Genomic DNA, 11,286 nt, shown 5'->3' with positions numbered 1-11,286 from the left:
CACTTGGCAGGCTCTGCATGTGTTTCTCACGATCAGGGCCACGTCGGATTTGATACTCGGAACAAGCCGTACGGTCTTTAAACAGGGGCTCCGAGGGGGGGTAAGAACTGGGACTGGCCCGGAGAGACCTGGGCCAGAACCTTTCACCCCAGCTCAGAATAATCTGTGTGCCTGTGTGGCAGGGGATGTGGGAGGAAGGCAGTCAGGCCACTCTGGGGGTCGGCACTGCCTCCACCCAACTTTGAAGAGCTTGGTCCTCAAACAGCCACCTTTCCAGGGCAGGGATTTCTTGCCTCATGGGGGACATTGAGGAAACTCTGTTCTGAGAGGAGCAGGGCTGGGGTGGGGGGCAGCTTCAGTACCAGCTAATCAAAGCCTTGGAGACAACTGCCTGCTTATCTGAAAAGCTTCACACCTGCTTAGCGAGAGGACCATTGCTGGAAAACCCATCTGGGCCACCCTAAATTGATTTTTTTCATAAATAGGGACATTTTAAAACAACACTGAACGTTACTCTTAAATGTATCAAAATCTAAAAACCATTGCAATTTGTTGCCTACCGTCATCTACTTAAAAGTACATTCAAATAAGTTCTTTATTCCTTTTCCATCACAAAATAGTATCCTGATTTAATATATTTCAGCCCTTTAAAGTCTTGCTGTCCACCCAAACTGCCACAGAAATAGATGTATATAGTTTGACAGATAGAAGGTTTAACAAGTTTTCCATGATCGTAAAGCTCTACGTATTAAAAACTTCCTTCAGGATTGGGCTAACATTACAGTTAGTATATAAACAGTAGAAATGTGTATGCTGATATTTAAAAGGCAAAATTTTGTTGGAAAGCTTTCATTTTATTAAATAACAGTTTTTTTCTCTCTCTAATTGAATTGTATATACTTGGTTGAACTCCTCTTATTGCCAGAATGAGATGGATTTCAGTATCAATTATCATCATGTTTTTCATTTTTATAGATGTAACCTCATTCACGTAAATAAGTGGATAGGAATACAAAGTCTTTATAGATATTACATATAAATATCTGTAGATGTACCTTAATTCTTTGACCTTCTGAGAAATATGCCTAAAATTACCCAATAATTTATGATCAGAACTTATTTTTACGAATCCATTTGCTGACAAATTAATTGGGCTCTCTATTTTGTTGCAAGCAATTAATTAGAGACCACTGATTTGCAAAAGGATTTGTTGTTCAGTTATTAGAGTCTTTCACTTTTGCAATTTCTGGTATATATTCCAGAAAGGCCTTTCAAGATTTATCAAATGATTGTTCATTGTACCTGTTATTTTTCAATTTAGAAGTACCTTGTGTAACCCGAAATATTCAGAAAGTGCTGGGAAATTTAAAAAATATAATTAATTGAAATATCTCTGATAATACATTTTAAAAAATACTTACCTTTCTCTTATGACCTCCCTTAAATATGTTTGCACCAAAACCTTGGAGCTGTAGACTTAACTCATTCAATTTAGAAAACATATTCATCATTTAACCTAATTGGCAAAGCTGGCCCTTGTTTTCAAGCCAATTGGTCCTATCAGGCTTATTTGCTAAGCAGAAAAGTCTGACTTCATTGTTCAGTCCTAATAAATGTGGTAATGCATGTCCCATGATAGCCATCTCCCTTCTGAGTTCTGGGACAGAGAGAAGTTGGCAGGAAGTTGGAGGCAAACTCTGGTGAGAGGCATTGTTTGCCAATAAGAGAGGAAGGGAAAAGGCAGGCTGATACATGAAAAATATTCCACATGGGCCCTTGGGTGCCCCAGAATAAAAACACACCGCGTCTGTGCACCCAGAGTGGTGAGATTCTGGGTTTGTGAGGGGCGCGCCGTCTGGTTAAGTAGAAGAGGAGATTGTAGGGGATGAGAACTGGCAGATCAGAGGTCCGGTCTCAAGCCGATTCATTTTAGGTAAAAGGACAAATGTGTATTTTTACCTTGAGGATCAGGAAGTTGCTTCTGTTAAAGCCAGTGGTTCTCAGACTTCAGAGTGCCTCTGATTTACTTGGAGTATCTATGAAAACACAGATCACTGGGCTGCACCCCACAATTTATGACACAGTAGGTCTGGGGTGAGTCCTGGGACTCGGCGTTGCTAACAATTTCCAGGTGAAGCTGATGCTGCCAATCTGGGGACCGCAGTTTGAGAGCCCTGCTTAAAGCTTTCCCTGCAGTCGGGCCCCTTGGAAGATCTTCCAGTATGAAGGACCTTCCACTTTTCCATGTCTGGCGGGGGTTGACTCGAATTTTAGAGGGACCTCTTAAAGAAAAATAATGTAAAGTGATGACAGTGAATGTAAAAGTGAGTATGTGTTTAGGATGAGAAAAGAAATCATAGCAAATCACAAGTGTTAGAAAAAGGTAACAAATACCACAATAACAAAATCCATAAAATACAATATTTTAGCTAAAATGACCTGATTCACCTCTGTTGTGCCTACATTTTTTGGCGACATACCCTTTGATTACTCTATTTATATTAATATGTACACACTTTGTGGCTCACATTTGTATGCCCCTTTCTAACACATACCCTCAACCCTCTGGTTACAGAACCTCAGCTTCCTGGCAGCTAGAGCAAAGAGGGAAAGTACTTGAGTTCTTGGCCTTCCCTTACCTAGCCAAGACAAGCTTACTTCTGTAATGGCAAACAAGTGGTTCTGCTGTGGATTTATGTAAGGGATATGTTGCTAGATTCCTGACTGCATTTTAAAAAAACTACCAAGATGGCAATCGCCGGGATCTATTGCTTACATTTTTTTTTATTGGCATAACAACATTTATTAGATTACAAATAGGTTTTTAAATTATTTTTTATTTTTTATTTTTATTGAAGTATAGTTGGTTTACAATGTTGTCTTAGTTTCAGGTGTATAGCAAAGTGAGTCTATTATATATATATTCTTTTTTAGATTCTTTTCCATTATAGCTTACTACATGATATTGAATATATTTCCCTGTGCTGTAGGTCCTTGTGGCTTATCTCAGTTGCATATAGTGGTGTGTATCTGTTAATCCCAAACTCCTGATTTATCCCTCCCCCATCCCCGCTTTCCTCTTTGGTAACCATAAATTTGTTTTCTGTGTCTGTGAGTCTGCTTCTGTTTTATTTTTTTTCCCTCATGCATTATCTCATTTAACACTTAGACTAAGCCAGTGAGAGAGGTTCAGTCATTGCTCCCTTTCTGCACTTGAGGAAACAGGTTCGGAGAAGTGGGCAGCAGCCTGAGGGCACCCAGTCCGTAGGTGGCGTCAGTGCTCAGGCCGTAAACACTGGTTGTCTCAGACCAGTCACCTTCCTGGATCCACGGATGTGGAACCCACGGCTACAGAGGAACGGCTGCACCATGGTGTTTCATATAAAGGACTTGAGCATCTGTGGATTTTGGTATCCATGGGGTCCTGTAACCAGTACCCCCCCCAGATACTGAGGGACAACTGTATATCCATGGGGGCAGTATCTTGGATTGGCTTTCTGTAAGTTGATTAATACTGAACAGTGGTTTATAGTCTTTTTAATAAGCTTATAAAAGTCTTCAAATGACACATTACATATGATTGAATTCGTAAAACCGATGACCCCACAAACACAGAACTCATAGCTCTGGGGAAGTTGAGGTGGGAACAGGGAGTCTCTGTCCTTGGCACCTCCACCCTAATGTCCCACCTCCCAGGCCAGTCTTACAAGACCCAGGGGTCCCCTGGAAACCAACATAGCTGCTCCCTCTGCCCTCTTCACTAGTAGGGTGGTTTTATTTCTCAGGGTTTTAATATATTCTGTGGTCTGTATCCCAGCCCTCCCACCCACCCAGGAATGGCCTCAGCCTCAACCACTAGTCTTGGTTGCCTGTCTTTCCTCAGTAGGAGGGTTTGAATTACCATGATTTGAATTACCAACATAATTGCCTCGGCAGCTTGTAAGCATGGTTTTGGGGGCAGGGACAAGAGGGAGACACGGAAGCACGTGCTTCTGCCACTCAGGTGCCCCCGGGAAAGTGACGTCTCCGTTTACCCAGGAGTAGCAGTAGCACTGCTGTCAGAAATACATGCCGTCAGGACTCAGCTACCCAATAGTGAAATGCAGAGCCAACTACTGCACAGCCGTGAGGTGGGCAAACATCAGTGATTCCAAGTGTGGGAAGGATGTGAGTGTGGGAACAGCTCTGTACCGCCGGTGGGAATGCAAACCTGCAAAACCACTCTGGGGAAGAGTTTGGCCCCACCCAGCAGAGCTGGACATGCTTGCACACTCTGGCTGCCATGGAGTTGTTCAAGGGGGTGGCCCCGGCATTTCCACTCCTAAGCAGGCCATTTTCAGCAGGAGTCAGCAAACTGCGGGACCATGGTCTGAATCCCGCCTGCCTTCTGTTTTTGTTTTGTTTTATTAAAATTTCAGTGCAGCGCAGTCGTGTTATTTGTCTACATCTGGTCGTGGTTGCTTTCCTGATACAGTGGCAGCTGGGAGAGACAGAGACTGTCTGGTTCACAATGTCCCAAATATTTACTAGCAGGCCATTTATGGAAAACGTTTGCCAGCCTCCGGTCTAGGGCACGTGGGAATCAGGCGACATATGAGACTGTTCATAGCAGTGTCGTTTGCCAAAGCAAAAAACTGGAAAACTACCCAAACGTTCATCAAAAGTAGTCGATTTGTACAATGGGATGGTCCATTTATATGCAGTTCAAAAGCAATCCAAACTAAGTGTATTGCTTAGAGATAGAAACAGATGTGGAAAACCTTAAAGGAAAAGAGGTTAGCACAGTCATGCCTGGAGAGGATGTGCTTGGAGAGGACACAGGTGGTCCTGGCAGTGTTCATTCTGAGCTTGGTTCGTTCTTAGTTGCATGAATGCTCACTTTATTTTTATTCTTTATATGGTCCACTTATTTTAGACGTTCTTCAGACTTCATGCCAAATTTCATAGTATATGATTCATTTTGTGTGAAATCGGTTCCCCAAATCCAGAAATACAAGTCATAATTCAGTGTCTTCTGGGACAGCATAAAAAATGGCAAAATGTTCATCAAATATAAGGGGAAATAAAACAATGTGCCTCATCCTGTGGAGAAACCTACCAAGTATTTTGGGCCCCCTGCAAGCCTTTGAGATGGGTTACCCCCATGCCAGCCTTAGTCTTTCCTTGCCTTTCCTGGGCAAGGGGTGACTGGATTGCAGTCCATTTTGGAGTCGACATGCAGGAGGGAAAGTTTTTCAAGTAGCGTGGTCCCACCGTGACAGTGATATTTACAATGAAATACCACAATGCCAGTGAAACTCGCTGGAACGCTGAATTTCAGACAATGTCTTCCGAACACCTGCTTCAGACTTTCCTGGGTGACAGAGGAGTGCGGAGTGGGAAGGTGGGTGCCCAGTGGAAGGAGTGAGTTTTCCTGTCCCCAAGAAAAGGCTCTCCAGTTTTAGGCATGCCCCTTCAAAAACCATCCACTCTGAATCAGGCCATCTTTCCACCAATGGGCTTCAGAAGCTCCTGTGTGATTCAGTGTCTATCAAGTGTTGTACATACTGCTAACTTCCACAAGAGACCACTATTGCTTCACTGTTTCCCATGGTGCCTTTAAAAATTACAGTTTTAACCACCAGGGGTATAGAAAAAATAGCCTTTTCATGTTTGAAACACGGCGTGCAAAAATGTAATTTCATGGTCCTTTGGAATCTTGTATCGAATTCTCGGCATGTGCTGCTCATTGAAACATGAGCAATAGAGACAATGATGATGAGGACTTTGGGCATCTCTTTAGGGTCTTCCTCCCAAGACGAAGCTCTGTCATAGTTATCATTGACTTAAGACTCACAGTCTTGACTGTGTCTTGGGGCTGCGGTTTTCCAGAGGGTAACACTGGGAAGACAGCACAAATTGCAGAGTGAGGGGGGTAGATTTCATAACAAGGGGAGAGTGAAAAAGGGGAAATGCAGACCTGTTTTTTGTGGAGGTGCACCAGGCCTTCCTCAGTCGGCTGGTGGGTGGTTTAATATTCATCTCGTGAAGATGCTTTCAGCCGGATCCGATACTGGGCAGGGACATTGTTCTAGAGAAAGCTTGGGAAGGGGTCTCTCAGTGCTCACAGAGCACAGCACACTTGAGGGGTTCCCAGATAACTGCTTCCGTGAGCTGTCCTTTCTCACAGCCTCTCACCAAGAGCCTCACTCTGGATGTTAGAAGCTTTTGGAACTTGACCTCCCACAGCCTTCTGCTCGTTACTGCCCTGCTGTGTTTCCATGATCCGCTCTGACTGACAGAAAGCAATACTGGGAGTCAACATTGTGGGCTGGAATCTGGCTCATTATTAGCCAGGCAAGTTAGTAAACCTCTCTGAGGCTGTTTACTCCTCTGTGAAATGGGGCTAATTATACCCATGCCGCTGGGTTTTGCAGGGATTTATGTAACTGTGTGCAAAGGGCCTGGCACATGGTGGGTGCGTCTGCTCAGCAGATCTTCCCCTTTTCCCTCCCTTTTCCTCGATCAGCTGCCTCTGTGGTTGGGGACCCTGGTTCCGAGAGAACTCAGAGAATGCTTGTGATCGACCTAATTACATTCAGGTGCAGCCCAGCGGTCCTTGGAGCAGCGGGTCTCACAATTAAATAATCTTCTGTTCATCAGCCATTAAAAAAAATATGTAAGATAATGCCATTTGCATCAACATGGATGGAACTGGAGATCATCATTCTAAGTGAAATAAGCCAGAAAGAGAAAGAAAAATACCATATGAGATCGCTCATATGTGGAATCTTAAAAAAAAAAAGAGAGAGACACAAATGAACTTACTTACAAAACAGAAGCAGACTCACAGACATAGAAAAAAAACATGAGGGGAGGGTACAGCTTGAGTGGTAGAGAGCAGGCTTAGCGTACACAAGGTCCTGGGTTCAATCCCCAGTACCTCCTCTAAAATTAAGTAAGTAAACCTAGCTACCTCCCTCCCCACAAAAATAAAAAAATTAAAAAAAAACAAAACAAAACAAACTTATGGTTACCAGGGGTGGGGAAGAGGATTGGAAAGGATAAATTGGGAGCTGAAGATTTGCAGATACTAACTACTATGTGTAAAATAGATAAACAGTAAGTTTCTACTGTATAACACAAGGAACTATATTCAATATCTTGTAGTAACTTACAATGAAAAAGAATGCACTTAATACGAAAATGAATACATGTATGTATATGTATGACTGAAACATTATGCTGCACACCAGAAATTGACACAACATTGTAAAGCGACTAGACTTCAATTTAAAAAAAAATCTGTGCAATTCGGAGGTGTCCGGCCAGGTCCGATCTCTGTGGGCATCGCCCTCAGGAGAGCACAGCTGGCCACTGGCCCTCCCACCCCCTCCACACCTGGGGTGTGGCTGAGTCATCAAGACCGTCCTCACCCATGGGGGTGGGCGTCCTCCAATCAGGTGCAGGCCTGATTAAGATCAAAAGGCAGAGAAAGGGCAAATTTGTTCTCTGCTGAGTAAAGTCGTCCATCCTCCCCTGCCCTCGGACGGAAGGACTCCTGGCTTTCAGGCCTTCAGACGTGGACTGGAACCACACCGTCAGCTTTCCTGGGCCTCCAGCTTGCAGCTGGCAGATCTTGGGACATCTCGGCCGCCACATCCAGGTGATGCCAATCCCTCACGATACATCTCTTTTTATATCTTAAAAAACATATGAACAAACAAACAAAAAAACCTGATGATTACTCAACAATTCCTGGGTGGCCCTGAGTCAGAATCTGCTTTCTAACAGTCTCTCCAGGGGGTTTTGAGGCTGGTGATCAGACGATCCCAGGTTCAGAACCACAACTCTGGGAGTTTGCTGCTGGGGTGGGTCGTGCGGGGCACCATGTCCCGTACCTCAAGGCTGACCTTCACGGACTTATATGTTCAAATTCACAACCCTGGCTTTTTTTGGCCGCTCCCTGCTGTTCCATCTGGTGGACCCAGGCACTCAGTGGCTGCCGGCCACTGTTACAAATAATATTAGAAGATGCTGTCTTTGGTGGCAGGAAAGCTTAGTTCTCAAAATGTGGTTCGTGAAGTAGCAGCAGCAGTGCAAACTTAAAGTGCGAATTCGTGGGTCCTACGGAGCATTTGCGGAAGAGGACCCCTGGGGTGGGCTGTAAGGAGCCTTGGGGTTCTGCAGTCGAGGGACAGGCAGTCCATCCTCCTGGGAGGGCCAGTGGGACATCTTCCCAATCTGCTGGGACAGGTCCCTGCACCTGTTCTGTTCCTGCTGGAGGCGTGGGAGCTGGGGCTTGTTCTCAGCTCTCCTGAGTGTGCAGGAGCTGAGCATTTATTAGGCACCCGCTGGGTGTGCTGATCATTTATTCTCCATTCTCACATGCCCCATCACCTAAACCCTACATTATTTCTAGCTGAGAGGCCAGTTTGGTGTTTCTGATTCATTCATTCTTTTATTGAACAAATATTTGACAGCTATTATGGGCCACACACTCTTCTGAGTACTCGGGATAGACTCATAAGATTGTGCCTTTGCAGAAAGAAATGAACTTACGCACTAATGTCAAAACATGGTAGGAGTGAGGAGGGCGACGTGTGGAGAAAATGGAGGAGAGGAGGAGGGGCTGTTTGTTTGCTCTTAGTTGGTATACAGGCCAATATTTTGCACTTTAATCCTTCTTCAGGGAAGAGCATCTTGATACTCCAAAAGTTTCCAGGCTCCTTACCCACAGTTTTTGGGGTTGGCACGTGACCCAGGTCTGGCCAATCGGAATGTTCACCTCCCTGCCCCCAACAGTGAATGCTTCAGCAGTGGGCTCTGAGCCACGCTAACAAGACTCAGTCCTGGGGCTTTTCCTAGAAACTAGTAGGGAGAGAAATAAATAACAAACCTCTTTTAAGAACCACTGAAGTTACTGAGCTGTGAGGATTTTAGGCTTGGGGTTTGGGGGAGCTGCCAGGCAGGATGAGCTTTCCTGAGAAATGAAGCCCACCCAGAGGAAGTGGAGCTGAGAGGAGGCAAGGGTTCTGATCACATTGTTTGAACCACTAGATCCAGCCATGTCTGAAGCTGTACTCCTACACTTTTCAGTTCTGTGGGCTAGTATTTTACTTTTTTGGCTAGAACCTCTTTCAGTCCCTTGAGTCTCAAAGGGCCATAATCTCAAAGTCAGAAAACAAGGTTCAATTCCTGGTTCTGCCACTTTTTTTTTTAATTGAAGTACAGTCACAATGTGTGAATTTCTGGTGTACACCACAATGTCCCAGTCATGCATATACATACAGATATTTGTTTTCATATTTTTTTCCATTAAAGGTTATTACAAGATATTGGACATAGTTCCCTGTGCTATACAAAAGAAACTTCTTTAAAAATCTATTTTTATATATAGTGGCTAACATTTGTAAATTTCAAACTCCCAAATTTATCCCCTCCCACCCCTTTCCCCGGTAACCATAAGATTGTCTACTAGGTCTGTGAGTATTTTTCTGTTTTGTAGATGAGTTCGTAGTGTCCTTTTTTTTTTTTTAAATATTCTACATATGAGTGATATTATATGGTATTTTTCTTTCTCTTTCTGGCTTCACTTAGAATGACAATCTCTAGGTCCATCTGTGTTGCTTCAAATGGTGTTATTTTATTCTTTTTTTTGGCAGAGTAGTATTTCACTTTATAAATATACCACAACTTTATCCAGTCATTTGTCAATGGACATTTAGGTTGTTTCCATGTCTTGAACATGTGCTGCTATGAACACTGGGGTGCATATATCTTTTTGCATTAGAGATCCCTCTGGATATATGCCCAGGACTGGAATTGCTAGATCATATGGTAAGTCTATTTTTAGTTTTTTGAGGAATCTCCATACTGTTTTCTATAATGGCTGCACCAAACTACATTCCCACCAACAGTGTAGGAGGGTTCCCCTTTCTCCACACCCTCTCCAGCGTTTATTGTTTGTGGACTTTTGAATGATGGGCATCTGACTGGTGTGAGGTGATACCTCATTGTAGTTTTGATTTGTATTTCTCTGATAATTAGTGATACTGAGCATTTTTTTCATATGTCTATTGGCCGTTCGTATGTCTCCACTGGAGAAGTGCTTGTTTAGGTCTTCTGCCCATTTTTGGATTGGGTTGTTTGTTTTTGTGTTATTAAGTTGTATGAGCCGTTTGTATATTCTGGAAATTAAGCCTCTGTCAGTTGCATCATTTTGGTCTGCTACTTTCAGACTAGTTGAGTCTTTACCTGTTTTGTTACAAGGGCTGGTGGGGTGGATTCAGCCAGGACAGAGAATTTGCCAGGCGGCTGCCACAGCATTTGGCCCATAGTAGCAGTTCAGTAAGGGGCAACTGGATTGCAGGGAATAATTAGCTGTCAAGCTGATTTCTCTTTACCTTAGCTTAATTGTGTTCATATTTTGCGTTTCAGAAACATATGACTGAGTTCCCAATGACGGGATGAGCGGCTGTTCTATTTTTCATCTCTATTCTGACAGTCCAGATGGTACAGTGCGATCCCTCCCACTCCTCCCCCTCCCGCTGCCCAAAGAAGCACAAGCATGGTGAGGAGAGACATTTTTCTTTTTCTCAATGAAATACAATTACATGGAATTCATGGCATTGATGACACTCATTCTCCCAAATTACACTGATTCCTGGTGCTGGGTTGAGAGCTCTGTAATAAAGTGCTGATAAGGATGTTCTCTTTCTAACCCAAATTGTATGCAGATCGATGATACCTTCTGAGGGCAGTAATTTCTCTTTTTCTCAGAATTATGTAAAATCACTCATCCTGAGGCTAATTTACATTGCATGTGTTTTTCACACATCTATCAATTTCAAAATAGATTTCAATGAGGGAAAAAGTAAAATTCTCTCAGCCCGGACATCGAGATGATTTGATTTGCATAATATGCAAAAGAGGGCTGAGAGAGTTGACGGGGGAGCAGCAGGCTTGGCCGGGTGTACAGGAGCTGCAAGCTGGTGGAGGTAGGACGCACTTCCTCCCGCTGAGAACAGTAGCGCTGGATCAGCCCTGACAGCCTGGGGAGGGGGTCGCAAGGGGTGGGGGTGCTGGAAAAGCAGTCTGGACTGACCAGTCCTTAGACTGGGAGTCTGCCCAGGGAACAGAAAGGGCGCATTTCTGTATTTCAGCCTTTTGGAAGTTGGGGCTCTGCCCGCACCATCACCATGGTTACCATGCATCTCGGGTGTGATGAAATTTTAATACCATGGATAGACTATACACCTATTTAGGTACTATATGTATATCTGTGCCTTATGCATGCAAATAATC

Source organism: Camelus dromedarius, chromosome 17 (genome assembly GCF_036321535.1).
Source record: "Camelus dromedarius isolate mCamDro1 chromosome 17, mCamDro1.pat, whole genome shotgun sequence".
Classification (NCBI taxonomy): Eukaryota; Metazoa; Chordata; class Mammalia; order Artiodactyla; family Camelidae; genus Camelus; species Camelus dromedarius.
The sequence above is the reverse complement of the archived record's forward strand: the minus strand, read 5'-3'. Positions refer to the sequence as shown.